This window comes from Bombina bombina, chromosome 1, assembly GCF_027579735.1.
Source record: "Bombina bombina isolate aBomBom1 chromosome 1, aBomBom1.pri, whole genome shotgun sequence".
In the NCBI taxonomy this organism is placed as follows: domain Eukaryota; kingdom Metazoa; phylum Chordata; class Amphibia; order Anura; family Bombinatoridae; genus Bombina; species Bombina bombina.
The window spans coordinates 1,429,746,585-1,429,764,397 of record NC_069499.1 but is presented as its reverse complement, the minus strand read 5'-3'; positions in this window follow the sequence as shown (position 1 = coordinate 1,429,764,397).

The window sequence follows — 17,813 nt, the reverse complement described above, 5'->3', positions numbered from 1 at the left end:
TGGGCGGTTTGTTACTTATGAGGTAAGACTAGACAGACAGTCAGACTCAGTTAAAGTTAGAATAACAGACTACAGTGGTCAGACAGAAGGAACTTAAAATAAAATGGTTTGTTTTTGAGTGCTCAGTGCTGTGCTGCCAAATATATCTGCAGTAGTATAATGTAAATTATCTGGTACTCCAGCCATGTATTATATTTCCATCTTAAGACCGCTGCTTCTTAACTCCTGTTTCTGGCGAGTCTGAAGGCGTGCGCAGAAACAGAGTAAATCGGCCCCATGGAATCTACCAAACATTGTACTTTTTATTTTCATAGTACTTTGCAACACATACTGTGGTCCATTACCAGTGGGATAGATTCATTAAACAAGCTTGCCTGTCACAGACGTCTCATGGGTCAATCTCGCTAAATACAATAAAGTGGGATTAACCTTCAGTCTTCCTGAGAGCTGCTTTTCAGTGGAAAAATAATAATTTTATAAGCAAGATGCTGAAGTTTATAATGAGTATCTTTTACAGGTTAGGGAACCAAAATGACACATCAACAGTGTTAAACATTTGCTTCCCAAAATCTGTAACATTTAGGTAATTTCCAACTTCTTTGGAAATCAAGATGATTCTCGGAATATAAATGTTCTTTATAGAGCTAATTGTAAAACATGATAATAGCTGCTATAAGTAATTAAAAGCAATTTAGGAACTTGAACTAAGGATTGGTTTAATTGCAATGGGGGGGGGGGGTCTCAGTTTGGGTTAAAGGGCTATATCATTAAGAACTGTGCAACAAAGATATAGATGATATAGTGAATGGGGAAAGACACACTATAGGGCCAATTTATCATTTGTCTGGTGGACATGATCCTCTGTAGCGATCATGTCAGCCAGACATCGATAAATGCCGACAGCATGCGCTGTCAGCATTTATCATTGCACAAGCATTCCTTGTGAAATGCTTGTGCAATGCTGCGCAAAGCAGATTCGCATTCAGGGGGTGTAAATCAACACCTCAGAGGTGGCGGACGAGTTAAGGAGCAGCGGTCTTAAGACCGCTGCTTCTTAACTTATGTTTCCAGCAAGCCTGATGGCTCGCGAGGAAGCAGCGGCATATAGCAGCATTCGGGGCATAATAAATCGGCCCCAATGGCAGCTTGTCATAGTGAACTGTCCAATATTATTTAGTGACTCCTGTATATTGTGCTGGTACTAGAATATACCAAGTGTGATTAGTTTTTTTATGTGTTTTTCATTGAGTTTTTATCATGGAGACTTGCATACGATCTGGACCTTTTTGTTTAAAACATTGATTTTTTTTAATGGATATGAAACACATTTTTTCTTTCATTATTTAGACAGAGCGTACAATTTTAAGAAGCTTTTAATTTTACGTCTATTATCAAATGTGCTTCATTCTCTTGGTATTCTTTGTTGAAGGAGCTGCAAGCAACTCACTGCTGGGAGTTATTTAAACTCAGGTGACATGCAGCAACCAATCAGCAGCTAGCTCCCAGTAGTGCATTGCTGCTCCTGGACCTACCTAAGTATGCTTTTCAAATGAGGATACCTGAAAAATGCAATTTTATTTTTACTTTTATCATAACATATTTTAACAAAACACATTGTATTTGTACTTTCTTACTAAAACTATTTGCAAATGGACAATAAATAAATTAAATGATGGTCTCCATTCTAGTCTTTTAGAGTCTGACTTTTTTTTCAGCTAGTTTGTTTGAATACGCAACATGAAATTAATTTGAAATAATGTGTTTACTATATTTGAATTGGTATATAAAATTATAATTGAATTATTAATTGCACACACATCCTGAATTAATATTATAAAGTAAACACATTCAAATATATTAGGCATTCATCATCAATATTGAATTCATTATTGCATACATGCCCTGAATTAATATTATTGGCTACAAGGAAAAAATGCATTCGAATCTATTAGGCACTGACAGTTGTAATAAATATTGAATTCATTATCTGTTGTGTTATGTTCAGTTTGGAAAAGAATGTCAAATGCTTTTTTTTCTAATACATTCTGCAATTTCACTGGTTGACTGGAATAGCTTTGAAACAAGGGAAAAAAAAAGCACCCAAACATTTCTGATATTTACCAGGGATTTCTCAGAAAATTTGGATTGCAGGAAATCTTTTAGGTTTAGCTGTAAATGTTAGGTACATTTATGTGTATTATTTAAATATGATCCCATGGCCATTGCTAAGTAATATCCTTCTTTAAAGGATATGAAACCTAACATTTTCCCTTCATGATTCAGGTAGAGCATACAATTTTAACCAACTTTTCAATATACTTCTATTATCTAATTTGCTTAGTTCTCTTGGTATCCTTTGTTGAAAATCATACCTGAGCTGAGAGTGTTCAGATAGCTTCCAGTAGTGCATTGCTTCTACTTCAATAAAGGATATCAAAAGAATAAAGCAAAATTGATAATAGAAATAAATTGGAAAGTTGTTTAACAACGTAAACTCTATCTGGATCATAAAAAGAAACATTTTGGGTTTCAGGTCTCTTTAAGGTGGAATGGAGATTCAGTTTATTCATTCCATCATGTCAGTAGAATAATGGGATTACTGTACTCAGGTGTTTATGTCTAAATTTATTGACTGTATTATTATATAAATAAACTTAGAGAACCATATCTCTGACAGAGTGTGCATTGTCTTGCACAAAGGTCATTAGCTATGCAGGCCCATTGAAGTTATGTTGTCAAGCTTTTCAAGCTTTAGTATTATAAGTTTGTATTTAAAGGGACACTGAACCCAAATGATTTATTTTGTGATTCAGATAGAGCATGAAATTTTAAGCAACTTTCTAATTTACTCCTATTATCAAATTGTCTTCATTCTCTTGGTATCTTTATTTGAAATGCAAGAATGTAAGTTTAGATGCCGGCCCATTGTTGGTTGTTCTTGCTGATAGGTGGATAAATTCATCCACCAATAAAAATTGATGTCCAGAGTTCTAAACAAAAAAAAAAGCTTAGATGTCTTCTTTTTCAAATAAAGATAGCAAGAGAACGAAGAAAAATTGATAATAGGAGTAAATTAGAAAGTTTCTTAAAATTGCATGCTCTATCTGGATTCAGTGTCCCTTTAATGGTATGAAGCATTTTTAATTTAAAAATAAATGGGCACTAACGTCAAAATTAAACTGTATTCAGAAGGAGCATGCCGTTTTAGGAGATTTTACAGTTTACTTCAATTATCAAATTTTGCACAGTCTTTTTATATGCACACTTTCTGAGGCAGCTGCTCCTACTGTGCATGTGCACAAGTTCACAGTGTATACGTCTACTAGTTTGTGATTGGCTGATGGCTGTCACATGATACAGGGGGCAGGAAAATGGGAGAAAAAAATTATATTTCTCATAATAAAATATACAGCATATTTGAAATTCAGAAATTTCTATTGCATTGTCTTTTTATTATGCATTTGTTAGTTATGCAATTCTACTGTGTTGAGCCCCTTAGTGACCACAACACTTTTCCATTTTCTGACCGTTTGGGACCAGGGCTATTTTTACATTTCTGCAGTGTTTGTGTTTAGCTGTAATTTTCCTCTTACTCATTTACTGTACCCACACATATTATATACCGGGTTTTTTTTTGCCATTAAATGGACTTTCTAAAGATACCATTATTTTCATCATATCTTATAATTTACTATAAAAATATATATAAATTATGATGAAAAAATGGAAAAAGCACACTTTTTGACCCCCAAAATCTGTTACACATCTACAACCACCAAAAAACACCCATGCTAAATAGTTTCTAATTTTTTTTTTTGAGTTTAGAAATACCCAATGTTCACATGTTCTTTGCTTTTTTTGCAAGTTATAGGGCAATAAGTACAAGTAGCACTTTGCTATTTCCAAGCCATTTTTCCCCAAAATTAGCGATAGTTACATTGTAACACTGATATCTGTCAGGAATCCCTGAATAACCCTTCACATGTATATTTTTTTTTAGTAGACAACCCAAAGTATTGAACTAGGCCCATTTTGGTATATTTCCTGCCACCATTTCACCACCAAATGCAATCAAATAAAAATGTGTTCACTTTTTCACAAACTAGCAGACATATATGGCTTTGGCATTGCTTTTTGGTAATTAGAAGGCTGCTAAATGCTGCTGCATACCACACGTGTATTATGCCCAGCAGTGAAGGGGTCAATATCAAGGCATCACTGCAATACCCTGAAAGTGTCTGGAAGCGATCACGATTGTTTCCAGCGCTTGAAACCCCAGAGGACGTGTCAGGCACATCCTTGGTCATTAACGGACATGAAACCCACTTTTTTTTCATGTTTCAGATAGAGAATTTCTTTTTAAACAACTTCCAAGTTAGGTTAGTTAAGCCAATGCCAAGAGGTAGGTATGCATAGCCACCAATCAGCAGCTAGCTCCCAGTAGTGCATTACTGCTCTTGAGCCTACCTAGGTATGCTTTTTAACAAAGGATATCAAAAGAGAACTAAGCAAATAAGATAGTAGAAGTAAATTAGAAACTTGTTTAAAATTGTATGGTCTATCTGAATCATTAATTAAAAATTGGGGGTTCCATGTCCCTTTAAAGGGACAGTGAACATCTTGTAAATGCAATATTTTCTGCAGTCTTCCAATACAATAATATATCAGTATATATCTATATTAGAACAGATTAACACCTTGTTTGCTGCATTTGTTTTTCAATGGACACACTACACCCACCACTTCCTTATTTGGGAGAGCAAATCTGAACTTGAGTCTGTAGATAACAGAGCTTGCCAATTGACAAAAAGCAAACTGCAGATATGTGCCAAGGTTTACCTTGCTGACGCTTGCCATGTGCTCTTGCAGTTTTCAAGAAAAATCCACAATATTCATACCTAAACTACAGGAAAAAGGGGCAAATAAATAATGAAAGAATAATATATTATTATTTTACCATGTACTGTAAAACAGCTAAGATTTTAAATTACAACCTCAAAGTGTTTACTGTCCCTTTAACGAACTTCAACCTCAAGGCCTATTGAGGGTTTAAAATGCAGATTGGGACATGCACAGTGCATATTTCACACTCACAAACTGAAACTCTTTAATTTGTTACAACGGATTCACTGTAAGTGACTTGGTGATTTCATATAGTTACTGCAAACTGCTAGTGTCTTCCCTGCTTAACATCTGTATTTTGTGACCTGGTGACCATTACCTTTTGCTGGTCATTATCTACACATTGTGTGGCCTTTTCATCATTACATTCATAATATGACCAGTTGGTCAGTTCCTGTGCATTTCTAGTCATTGCAAGCATGCCGTGTCTTGCTGATCATTTTCTACATATTGTGTCCTGCTGACCATTACTTGTATATTGTATATACCAGCTAGCAATAAACTGTATATTTGGACCTGCTGGTGATATCCTGGGTGTAGTGTCTTGCTCTCCTTTATTTTATTTGCCAGGCATAATTGCCTTTGTATAAATATTTTTGTTTCTTTTTTTGGGTTTTAAAGCACTGTGATAAATCCAGGGCAGGATTGGAAACTTCCGGCCCAGGGGGCAAGTAAAACACAAGGTCCACACACAAGTACAGCATACGCACCCCCCAACACACACACTTCTTACAATATCTATCCATCTATCTATCTATGATCTATCAATCCGTCCGTCTGTCTATCTATCTATCCCTATCCCTTCACTCTTCCTAGTCCCACAACCTCAATGCATGATTCATTATATCATCCGCAAGGAATAATAGTTCTCAAATGTGGATCAGAGTGTGGGGCTGTGTTCCCCCCTGAGAAATGAGAGTGTGCTAGGCCAGATTGTAAAGCAGCAGCAGTGCCAGTGAATGCAGTGACAACGGACACTGCTGCAATTAAGCTCACAGCAAAAATCATATAAACTGTTTGCCAAGTGCTGCACCCTCTTTATCTGTAACACTCTACCCACCAGCCAAGCTGTGTGCAAATACATCAAGGGTCTGTATAATTATTTGTAAGGACTTTTTTTATTCATAGCATGCTACCTATTCAATTTATTAGACAAAGTATTCATCTGCAAATCCATAAACAAAATTGTCATTTTCCAATAAGAGGCATTAAGCTGTAAAATGATTGCAGTTCATTTAAGGGTAAAAGAAACATACAATTTTTGGCATTAAATGAAAGTAAAGCTTAAACTACATACACCGTGGTCTATTGTGGAGATATCTTGGCCACTCGAATCATCCTTTTCACAGTGTGTTGAGACAATATAGACACGTGTCCTCTTCCAGGTTGATTCATAACATTTCCAGTTGACTGGAACTTCTTATTTATTGCTATTTTCTTATAGCCACTTCCCATTTTGTAAAGCTCAACAACCTTTTGCCTCACATCACAGCTATATTCCTTGTTCTTACCCATTGTGGTGAATTAAGGGATTACATTTTTTAGCTAAATTCAGTCAACATAATACCCACCCTAAACAATACCAAACTTAAATATATATAATAAAGACACTAAACTCAGGGTTGGGAGAAAAAAACACCTCCCCAACGGGGGGAGGGGTTGCTTTATTAAAAAAGTAAATAAATAACTTTAATACTGAATAGCTACCCAGCTGGCAAGATGATCTTGTCCTAATTAACCCTCTAATGAGTGTGGCCACCCTGGGAATGAGGACGCCCTCATTCTGCCTACCTCTCCTCCCAAGGAGGATCGACCAGCGAGCCGACCTTTCCCTAGCCCCTCGGCCCCACTGTACTTTCCTTCTATGATGCTACCGGCCAATTGGAATTGTATGCCACACCCCTTTCCGCAACACTTGGGAAAGCATGCAACCATGCAGACCCCCAACCTAACATTTTAGGGTTAAAGAAGTCTCCAACACTGTATAGTCAACTGTCCACCAGCCAAAAGACTGTTAGTCCTGAAGGGAGACCCCATCCTACCAATTAACTCATTTGGGCTTACAAAGGTCCACATGATTATGTAGCCCCCGCCAAAGGAAACTAAGCCAGCTGCATTAGAACTGCACTCCTCCATCTGCTTCAGAACCTGTAAAAGAACCACCACAAACAAACAAAAAACAGGGAGGGCTGGGAGGGAAGACAAAAACAGGTTAGTGGTTTTACTTTCAGTTCTGCAGCTCTATTATCAGCTCTGAATCTCTACCTCCTAAAGCTCCCCCCCCCCCCCCGCCCTGCAGGGAACACTTCTTTTTAACTCATTCCCATTTTCTCCTTCCTTTCAAAAAATTAACCCTTAAATTGTTACATACCTAAATAGGTCCTCCACTTTCCTAAGGTATTACATTTTATAGCTAAATTCAGTCAACATAATACCAACCCTAAACAATACCAAACTTAAATATATATAATAAAGCCACTACACTCAGGGTTAGGAGAAAAAAAACACCTCCCCAACAGGGGGAGGGGTTGCTTTATTAAATAAGTAAATAAATAAATAACTTTAATACTGAATAGCTACCCAGCTGGCAAGATGATCTTGTCCTAATTAACTCTCTAAGGGGTGTGGCCATCCTGGGAATGAGGACACCCTCATTCCGCCTACCTCTCCGCCCAAGGAAGATCGACCAGCGAGCCAACCTATCCCTAGCCCCTAGGTGACTAGGGTCCTAAACGCCCACTGTACTTTCCTTCTATGATGCTACCGGCCAATTGGAATTTTATGCCACACCCCTTTCCACCACCAAAAGAGGACAAGGTACTCTTGCTCCACTAAACATAACTTGAAGCCAGGACCTGCCTAATATTTCCCAGGAACAAATCCGTACCTCTATCGGACAAATGCGCTTGATCCTTCCTGAAAAGTCCAGCATAATCAATACGGATATTGTCATTCATAACTACCTTCCCCTCTGAAGCCAGCACCTCCGTACTGACATCCCTATTTAGTTTCCTATTCACTCAGAAACCCGCCTTCCTAGTAGACATATGCCTCCATATGTTTCTGGATATAATATTCAACCATATAATGGTCACTCCCTTAAACTGAGTCCTCAGCCACCTAATATCCGAGACCATAACGTCTGCAAAGTCCCCCATCGGCATTGTCCCCACGTCGTTCCGACCTAAATGAAGGAGAATAACATGAGGCCTGCCCCATCTCCTCCTGGCTTCAGCAACCTGTTCGGGCAGGTGTGACCACAGCATGCCCCTCCTACCCAACCACCTAATGGACACTTTGTCAGCCGGCAATCCTAACTGCTGACCTCCTGCCTGGGATGCCCCCCGAATGGCTGCCCAATGTATATATGAGTGGCCAACAATCCAAATTCTTCTGCATCCCGTGTCCTGACTCACCACCTGCCAGAGATATGTTGGACACCCATTACCCTGGACCTCTGCCTTCGGTGCTAATTCCCTAAACTTAGCCCACGGGTGGGGAACTAGTGGAAAGCCCGTTAAAATGGCATAAACCACGCTTTGATTGTCGCACCAAAAAACTACCGCCCTATTCTGTAACTTCTCCCACCATAGCTCAACAGCGACCAAGATAGGGAATAACTCCAAGAGGGTCAAATTCCTGACTAAACCTATGCTGCTCCAATCCTGCGACCAAGGTGAAGCACACCACAGGCAATCAAAATACGCCCCACAACCTGTGCTACCCGCTGCGTCTGTGTACAGGTGTAACTCCCTACTGGAAACCGGAAAAGCCCTCCAGATCCTAACCCCATTGAAGTCTTTCAGAAAGCACAACCATACCCGCAAATTAGCAATGATAGCCTTAGATAGCATGATACGTGCCCTGGTGTTGATTAAACCCCTCGTGGTGGCCTACATCATTTAGTTAAATATCTTACCCATAGGCACGACTCTAGTTGCAAAATTTAGCAAACCCAACTGTCAGCCGTTTAGGAATCGGTCCGGGGTTTAACCCAACTGCTAGCGTGAAAAGTAAAACGCACGCTAGCACACTGAGAAATAACCAGGACGTGACCCACTCAGGAAACAAATAAGGTAGGTTACAAAAAATAATAAATGTTCCTTTAAGAAGGAAAGCCACAAAAGAGTTAGCATCCCTTTTAGTAGATTTGAATCAAACAAAGGATAAAAGTTCTCTTTAGCAACTTGTAAAAGTAAATGTCCCTTTAAGCAGGTTTGCAACAAACAAAAGATAATGTTCTCTTTAGCAGCTTGTAAAAGTAAATGTCCCTTTAAGCAGGTTTGCAACAAACAAAAGATAATGTTCTCTTTAGCAGCTTGTAAAAGTAAATGTCCCTTGATAATGTTCTCTTTAGCAGCTTGTAAAAGTAAATGTCCCTTTAAGCAGGTTTGCAACAAACAAAAGAATGTTCTCTTTAGCAGCTTGTAAAAGTAAATGTCCCTTTAAGCAGGTTTGCAACAAACAAAAGATAATGTTCTCTTTAGCAGCTTGTAAAAGTAAATGTTCCTTTAAGCAGGTGTGCAACAAACAAAAGATAATTGCTTACTTTAGGCAGGACTGTAGCAAGACAAGAGATTGAAGCAGACTCAGACAGGCAAAGGCAATTATATCCAGAAGTTAGTTTGAGGGGCAAGGCAAAAGCAAGGTCAGGCAGGCAATAGTTGGTATCCAGGCGTCAAAAGAAGGGATAAGGCAAAAGCTAGGTCAGGCAGGCAAAAGTCGGTATCCAGGCGTCAGTAGAAGGGATAAGGCAAAAGCTAGGATAAAGTACTCACAACACCGGTGAATCCAACAAACGGGCCCCGAGTAAGATCTCCCGCCGTGGTTTAAAGGCAGTAGCGGCAACGTCGTCAGAGGGTGCGTCACGTTGCTAGGCAACGTGACGTCATTCAGACAGAGAAGATCCGGGAGCCGCGGCGACAAGGCGATGAACGGGAGGATCGTGACAGCACCCCCCTCCTCAAGGACCCCTCCGGGGGACAGGACCAGGCCTAGTAGGGTGAGACTTGTGGAAGGCCTTTATCAAGGTAGGAGCGTTCACTTGATGAGCCGGCTCCCAGGATCGTTCCGTGACTGGATAACCTTTCCAATGAATGAGATAATACAATTTCTTGCCACAGAGTTTGGAATCTAGAATGTGGCTGACCTCAAACTCAGGGTGTCCATGAACAAAAAGAGGTGGAGGCTTGGAAATAGGTTTAGAATACCTATTAGACAACATAGGTTTCAGAAGAGAAACGTGGAATACAGGATGGACTTTGAGAGTCTTGGGTAAAGCCACCCGGTAAGCAGTGGAACACACTTGACCCAGTATTCGGAAAGGACCCACATATCGTGGTCCCAGTTTGGTAGAAGGTTGTTTGAGGCAAAGATAATGTGAAGAAATCCAAACTTTATCACCAGGACAGTACTTGGGAGACTTCTTCCGTCGAAGATCTGAAAAGAACTTGTAACGTTTAGAAGCTAAAGAAAGAATAAGACGTATTCTCCACCAATGACGAGTTAAACTTCGGGCAGAAATATCAGAAGCAGGATTTTCTGTGGAAGGAGTATGCAAAGGAAACGTTCTGGGCTGATATCCATAGGCCGCATGAAAAGGAGAGGTCTGAAGAGAGGAATTATACCGAGCGTTATGAGCCAATTCAGCTAATGGGAGATAAGAAGTCCAGTTAGAGTGAAAATGATCCACATAATGTCTAAGACACTGGTTTACCCTTTCGGTCTGGCCGTTAGATTGTGGATGATGAGAAGTAGACAGAGAGTTGTTCCAAAGTGTTTACAAAGTGATCTCCAAAACCGGGAAACAAACTGTTCAGAAAGTCTTTTGGCAGACGGCAAACCGGGTAAGGGAATAAAATGAGCAGTCTTAGTGAACCTGTCGACCACCACCCAAATAGTATTGTTTCCAGCTGAAAGAGGAAGGTCGGTAATAAAATCCATGGATACATGAGTCCAAGGCTGATGAGGTATGGGCAACGGTTGAAGCAAACCTGAAGGAAGTTGACGAGGAGTCTTGTTAGTGGCACATTGTGTGCATACTGAGACATAATCTTTAACATCTTGAGAGAGAGTGGGCCACCAGACATGTTGTTTGAGATTTCAAACGGTGTTGCTGATGCCAGGATGTCCAGAGAGGGGACTATCATGAGCCCAAAATAGTATCTTGGAACGAAGGCGTTCAGGAACAAAGAGTAAACCATCAGGAGGTTTACAGGACAAAGGAAGGTTCTTTTGAGCAGACTGTAAATCTTGTAACCAGGAAGTTGATAACAGGGCTATGACTTCATGAGGTTGGAGAATGTTACCAGACTCAGGAACTGGAGTATCTTGAAATTGTCTGGAAAGGGCGTCAGCTTTAATGTTTTTAGAACCGGGTATATAGGACAAATTGTAGTGAAAACGGGAGAAGAATAAAGACCAACGTGCTTGCCTGGAATTCAATCGTTTGGCCGTTTGGAGATAAAGAAGGTTTTTATGATCTGTGAGTATAGAAAATGGCAAAGAGGTACCCTCCAGCCAATGCCTCCATTCGTCCAGGGCCATTTTAATGGCAAGCAACTCTTTATTGCCTACGTCATAGTTAAATTCAGAAGGAGTGAACTTTTTAGAGAAGAATCCAACAGGATGGATTTTTCCAGTATCAGGTATTCATAGGGAAAGAACAGCTCCAGCAGCAACAGAGGAAGCATCAACTTCCAGGATGAACTGAAAATCTGGATTTGGATGATGAAGAATAGGTGCAGAAGAAAAAGCTTCTTTGAGAGACTCAAAAGCCTCAACAGCCTCAGGAGGCCAGTCTTTACAATTTTGCCCCTTTCTAGTGAGAGAAGTAAGAGGAGAAGTAATAGAAGCAAAATTTTTGATGAATTTCCTGTAATAGTTGGCGAAGCCCAGAAAACGTTGCAGAGCCTTCAGAGAATCAGGTCTAGGCCAATCCAAAATGGCAGAAAGTTTAGTAGGATCCATTTCAAATCCAGATTCAGATATTACATAACCCAGAAAGGGTATGGATTTTTTGATGGAATGAACATTTCTCCAGCTTAGCAAACAGATGGTAATCTCTTAAACGTTGAAGTACTCTCCTGACGTGGTGCACATGATCTTGGTGGTTTTGAGAAAAAATCAGGATATCGTCAAGGTATATGATGACAAAGATATTAAAAAAATCACGAAAAATCTCGTTCACAAAATGTTGAAAAACCGCAGGAGCATTACAGAGCCCAAAAGGCATGATCAGATACTCGTAATGCCCAAATCGAGTGTTAAAAGCAGTCTTCCATTCATCTCCCTTGCGCATACGGATAAGATTGTATGCACCACGTAGATCTAGTTTGGTAAATATGGTGGATCCTTGAAGATAAGTAAATAATTCAGGAATAAGGGGTAGAGGATAACTGTTCTTGATGGTAATTTGATTTAGTCCTCTGTAATCAATACAGGGTCGCAGTCCGCCATCCTTCTTCCCTACAAAAAAGAAACCAGCCCCTACAGGAGAAGAGGAGGGTCGAATAAATCCTTTAGCCAGATTGTCTTTGATATATTCTTCCAAAGCCACGTTTTCGGGTCTAGAAAGTGGATATGTCTTGCCTTGAGGGTAAGTAGCCCCAGGAAGAAGATCAATGGGGCAATCAAAAGGACGGTGAGGAAGAAGACGTTCAGCCTCTTTCTTGGAGAAAACATCCACAAAGTCATGATAAGGCATAGGTAGAGAGTCCGGAGTTTCGATAGTGAGAGCGATAGTTAGTGGTAACTTAGTGATCTTTTGAAGACAATTAGTCTGGCATGTTGATCCCCAGGAGGTGAGTTCGCCAAAAGTCCAAGAAAAAGTAGGATTATGTCATTGGAGCCAGGGAAGTCCCAAGATTATGGGAAATTGAGGAGTAGAAATGACGTCAAAACATATTGTCTCAGAATGAAGTATTCCAACAGTAAGAAGTAAAGGTTTAGTAGCAAACTGAATGTATCCGGAAGCCAAAGGATCTCCACTAACCGTAGAGACAGAAATAGAATACTTTTTCTTTAGTAAGGGTATGGTGTGAGTAGAGACGAACGTGGAGTCAATGAACACTCCTCCAGCACCAGAGTCAATAAGAGCTTGGGTATGTATCTTACTATGTCGAAATTGAAGGGTTACTGGAACAAAGAGTTTCTTGTATAGGGAATGACTACTCTTTTGGCTTAACTCAGTTCCCTGGACAAAAGTTAAGCCCTGGCTTTTACTGGCCTGGTAGGACAATCCCTTAATAAATGCCCTTTAAGGCCACAGTACAAACACAGGCCAAGAGAACATCTTCTCAAGCGTTCAGTTTCTGTTAATTTTATGCTTCCCACTTCCATAGGTTCAGCCAGATCAGGAGTAGGTGAGGCAGGAGTGACTGGATTAGAAAAACGAGGAGCCAAACGAAAAGGAGTTCGAGTTGATGACCTCTGAGTTCTATCCCTTTCTTGTTGACGTTCACGAAATCTGGCGTCCAGACTGATACAAAGATTTATTAAAGCTTCCAGGGATTCTGGAAGTTCCCGATACACCAATTCATCCTTGAGACGCTCAGAAAGTCCTTTACGGAAAGCGGCTCTAAGTGCTCCTTGATTCCAAGTAGTCTCAGAGGCAAGTGTGCGGAACTCAATAGCGTATTGAGAAACTGGTTGATTACCCTGTCGTAGATCTAAGAGAGTAGCTTCAGCAGCGGAAGATCTTCCAGGTTTATCAAATACATTTGAAAATACAGAGAGAAATGCATCAACATCCAATAGTATAGGATCATTCTTTTCTAGCAAAGGTGATACCCAAGCCAAAGCTTTTCCTTTCACTAAGGAAATGAGGAATGTAATGCTAGAAGAGGGAGTAGCAAAAAGAGTAGGGCTATTTCGGAAATGGAGACGGCACTGATTGAGAAAACCCCTACAGTCTTCAGGATTCCCATCATACTTATCCGGAAGAGGTATCCTGGGATTCAGTTGTACTTGAGACTGATTGTTTGGGATCGAAGGAGGTAATGCCTCAATAGCATTAGGATTGGGAGGTGTAGGAGCAACCAAGCTCTGTAATAATGCAGTTATTTGATCAAGCTTAGAGTCCAGGGATTGCAAGTGGGTAGCATGAGATCCCAGTAGTTGTCCCTGGTGGGCCACGGCCATGGATAATTCAGTGGGGTCCATTTATGGCCCGTTTGTAATGTCAGCTGTTTAGGAATCAGTCCGGGGTTTAACCCAACTGCTAGCGTGAAAAGTAAAACACACGCTAGCACACTGAGAAATTACCAGGACGTGACCCACTCAGGAAACAAATAAGGTAGGTTACAAAAAATAATAAATGTTCCTTTAAGAAGGAAAGCCACAAAAGAGTTAGCGTCCCTTTTAGTAGATTTGAATCAAACAAAGGATAAAAGTTCTCTTTAGCAACTTCTAAAAGTAAATGTCCCTTTAAGCAGGTTTGCAACAAACAAAAGATAATGTTCTCTTTAGCAGCTTGTAAAAGTAAATGTCCCTTTAAGCAGGTTTGCAACAAACAAAAGATAATGTTCTCTTTAGCAGCTTGTAAAAGTAAATGTCCCTTGAAGCAGGTTTTCAACAAACAAAAGATAATGTTCTCTTTAGCAGCTTGTAAAAGTAAATGTCCCTTTAAGCAGGTGTGCAACAAACAAAAGATAATTGCTTACTTTAGGCAGGACTGTAGCAAGACAAGAGATTGAAGCAGACTCAGACAGGCAAAGGCAATTATATCCAGAAGTTAGTTTGAGGGGCAAGGCAAAAGCAAGGTCAGGCAGGCAATAGTCGGTATCCAGGCGTCAGAAGAAGGGATAAGGCAAAAGCTAGGTCAGGCAGTCAAAAGTCGGTATCCAGGCGTCAGTAGAAGGGATAAGGCAAAAGCTAGGTCAGGCAGGCTCAGGATAAAGTACTCACAACACCGGTGAATACAACAAACGGGCCCCGAGTAAGATCTCCCGCCGTGGTTTAAAGGCAGGAGCGGCGACGTCATCAGAGGGAGTGTCAGAGGGCGCGTCACGTTGCTAGGCAACGTGACATCATTCACACAGAGAAGATCCAGGAGCCGCAGCGACACGGCGATGAACGGGAGGATCGTGACACCAACAATGATTGAAACTCTTAAGGTAGCATGACCCGTGTCCAGGAAAACCGAGATGGACGCAGTGGCAGCCCGATTTTTTTCCAGAGGAAGTCTACATTCCTTAGCCACTGTATTCACCTTGAGCCCAAGGAAAACAAGACATGCAGTGGACCCTCATTTTTCTCACTAGCTAAAGGAACCCAAAACTCTGCCATCAAAGATAGCATCATCCCTAAGAGGGTGTGCGCATTCGCCAGACCCCGCAGTCCCTAAAAACGGAAAGTCATACAAATAATGTGTCACCTGACCAAGGCCAGACCTGCGCACCACTGCCCAATGGAGAAATTAACTAAAACGTTCGAAATATGCAAAAGAAATGGCACATCCCATTGGCAGGCAGCGGTCCACATAGTACCAACCCCCAGCCCTGCAACCCATTAAATGAAAACTATCTGGATGTATAGGTAAAAGACATAACGCTGATTCGATGTCCACTTTAGCCATCTCTGCCTCCACCCCTAAACTCTGCACAATAACCAGTTCCGACTCAAACGATTGATAGGCCACTGACGTGTCAGCCTCATCAAGCGCATCGTTCACTGAATTCCCTTTCGGGTGTGACAGATGCTGAATGAGTCTGAACTTCCCTGGTTCCTTCTGGGGCACAATGCCCAATGGGGACACAACTAAATTCTCAAGCGGAGGGGACAAAAAGGGGCCCGCCATTCTACCGAATCTGACCTCCTTATCTATCTTTTCTTGCAAGGCTTACGGAAATTGATACGCCGATTTTAAATTGCGAACCGCAAATGGGGGGACAAACTAACTTTCAAACTGGGATTTTATAACCATAAGATAAACCTGCCTGCAAAAAATCTGCCATCTCCCTATCCGTGTAATTCCTAAGTGCTCTGAAGATTGCCCTGAGATTTATTGGGTTGTGAGCCCTTTCCCGCAGGACCCTGTCTGAACTGCTGCTTGCCTGTGTAACTGTCTCTCTTCCTGTTACAGTCATTCCCAGAGTGGGTACCACTGCAGTAAATGCACACATGCCTAAAGAGTCATTGTGTTCCCCTGTCGCATAACTTCTCCTGGAATCGCCAGAATTCCCTGCCCCCTTTCTTACGAAAGGGGCGGTTCTGCTGCCCAGGACTAAATGTTTTCACTGGCGCTGCAACCGTGTTATCTAAGAGATCGAGGTTGGACCATAGGTCCATTTCCTTCATCCCAAAGGTTAGAACTGTGTTGGCTTCTACCATTCTCCTAAACTGGGCATCATATTGCCGCCACGCAGTACCCTTACCTCTTTCATGGAGGTCATCAATGACCTCCATATACTTGAGGATGTTAACTGCCTAATCAGGATTGGCCTCTATGTAACAAGAAGCAAGAACTCTAAAGCAGTGCATCCACTCCTGATAAGTCTCTGATCTTTTCACCTTCTTATCCCCTGTACCATCCTCTGCCATCTCCCTAAACTGATACGCAGCCCTAGATAATTCAAAAATCTTAAGGTAGAGCCTTCCCTGATTTTTCTCGCAATCCTGGGTTTTAAATGTTAATGTAGAGAATGCACTATGCAAGGATAAGTATCTGCTGTACTAGCTATGCCACCTTTCTTCCCTTTCCTAGTGCCACCTTGGACTGCAACTGCCCCAGGATCCTCTATCGCTTTGCCGCCAGCCGCTATACTATGTACCCCTACATTCCTAGGCTTCCTATCCACCAACTTCCTGATTTTTCTAAACAATTTACGATGCCCCTCATCCTTCAGCACTGTATCTGAGTCCCCTGAAGTAGATGAGTCATCAATCCTCGTTAGTGGTGTAATTTCAAGCTCACGGCTTCCAGATGCCGCTACAGCTCCGACTGCCGCTGCCCCGGTCTGCGTGGATCCAGATGCACCATCCATAACCTTCTCTCCCACCGCTCCGCCTTGTGACGCACTACCAGTATCCGCTCCAGCATCCAGTGCTTTATCCGCAGTAATGGCAACCTGTGGAACAAAAGGAAAAGTGGGAGCAACAAGCTGCCCGGAGGACTCCCCAGCCATACCCCTGAACATCATAGACCCTTTAGCATGCCCCCCTGACAAATGCCTAAATATAAGTCTTTTTCTCAAACTTGCCATTAGATCCATATGTCCCAGTTTCCTAACTGATCCCCCATGAGACCAACGTTCTTACAGGCCCTAATGGCCCTTTAATTGCAGCCTGACCCTTCCTAACAATCTTTTTAGGCTTATTTACCCTTTATTGCTCACATTCCCCTTGCTCCCTTTTGCCCCTCTCCCACGAGTGGAAGGCCCCCGGATACCCTGCTCCCCCCTGTTGCTCCACCTACCTGAAGACTGCTGACTGCAGGGACCTGTTGTCCCAGGGCCCCTAAGCCACCTGCAACCGCTCCTCCCCAGCCATTGCCGCAATGCAATCAGCCTGCGTATTAGGTCCCAATATGGTGACCGGAAGTGCGGTGGGTGGGGCTTGAGCGGGCGCGCGCGGCTGATCCTCCCTGCTCACTGGATTCCACATGGTGCCTCCAAGAATGGCGCGTAGGGCCTACCCTCCACCCCCCTCTGGCCTGACACAAAAGAGGGGGATAGTGACTCCCTGGCACTCCTCGGAGAAAAACGCATCTCCGGGGAGTACAGCAGCAGATCTGCTACTGTTTGGGGAGCAACAGCCGGATTCCAGCTTGGAACCGGCTGCCCCACCAAATTGACAGGCTGTGGGGCACTGGCTAGGGACAGAGAGGAGACTGTAGGGACAGAAAAAGAACAGAAGGAGGGGGGAGAGAGAGGGACCATGAAAGGAAACAAGGGGGGAAACAGAGGACGAAG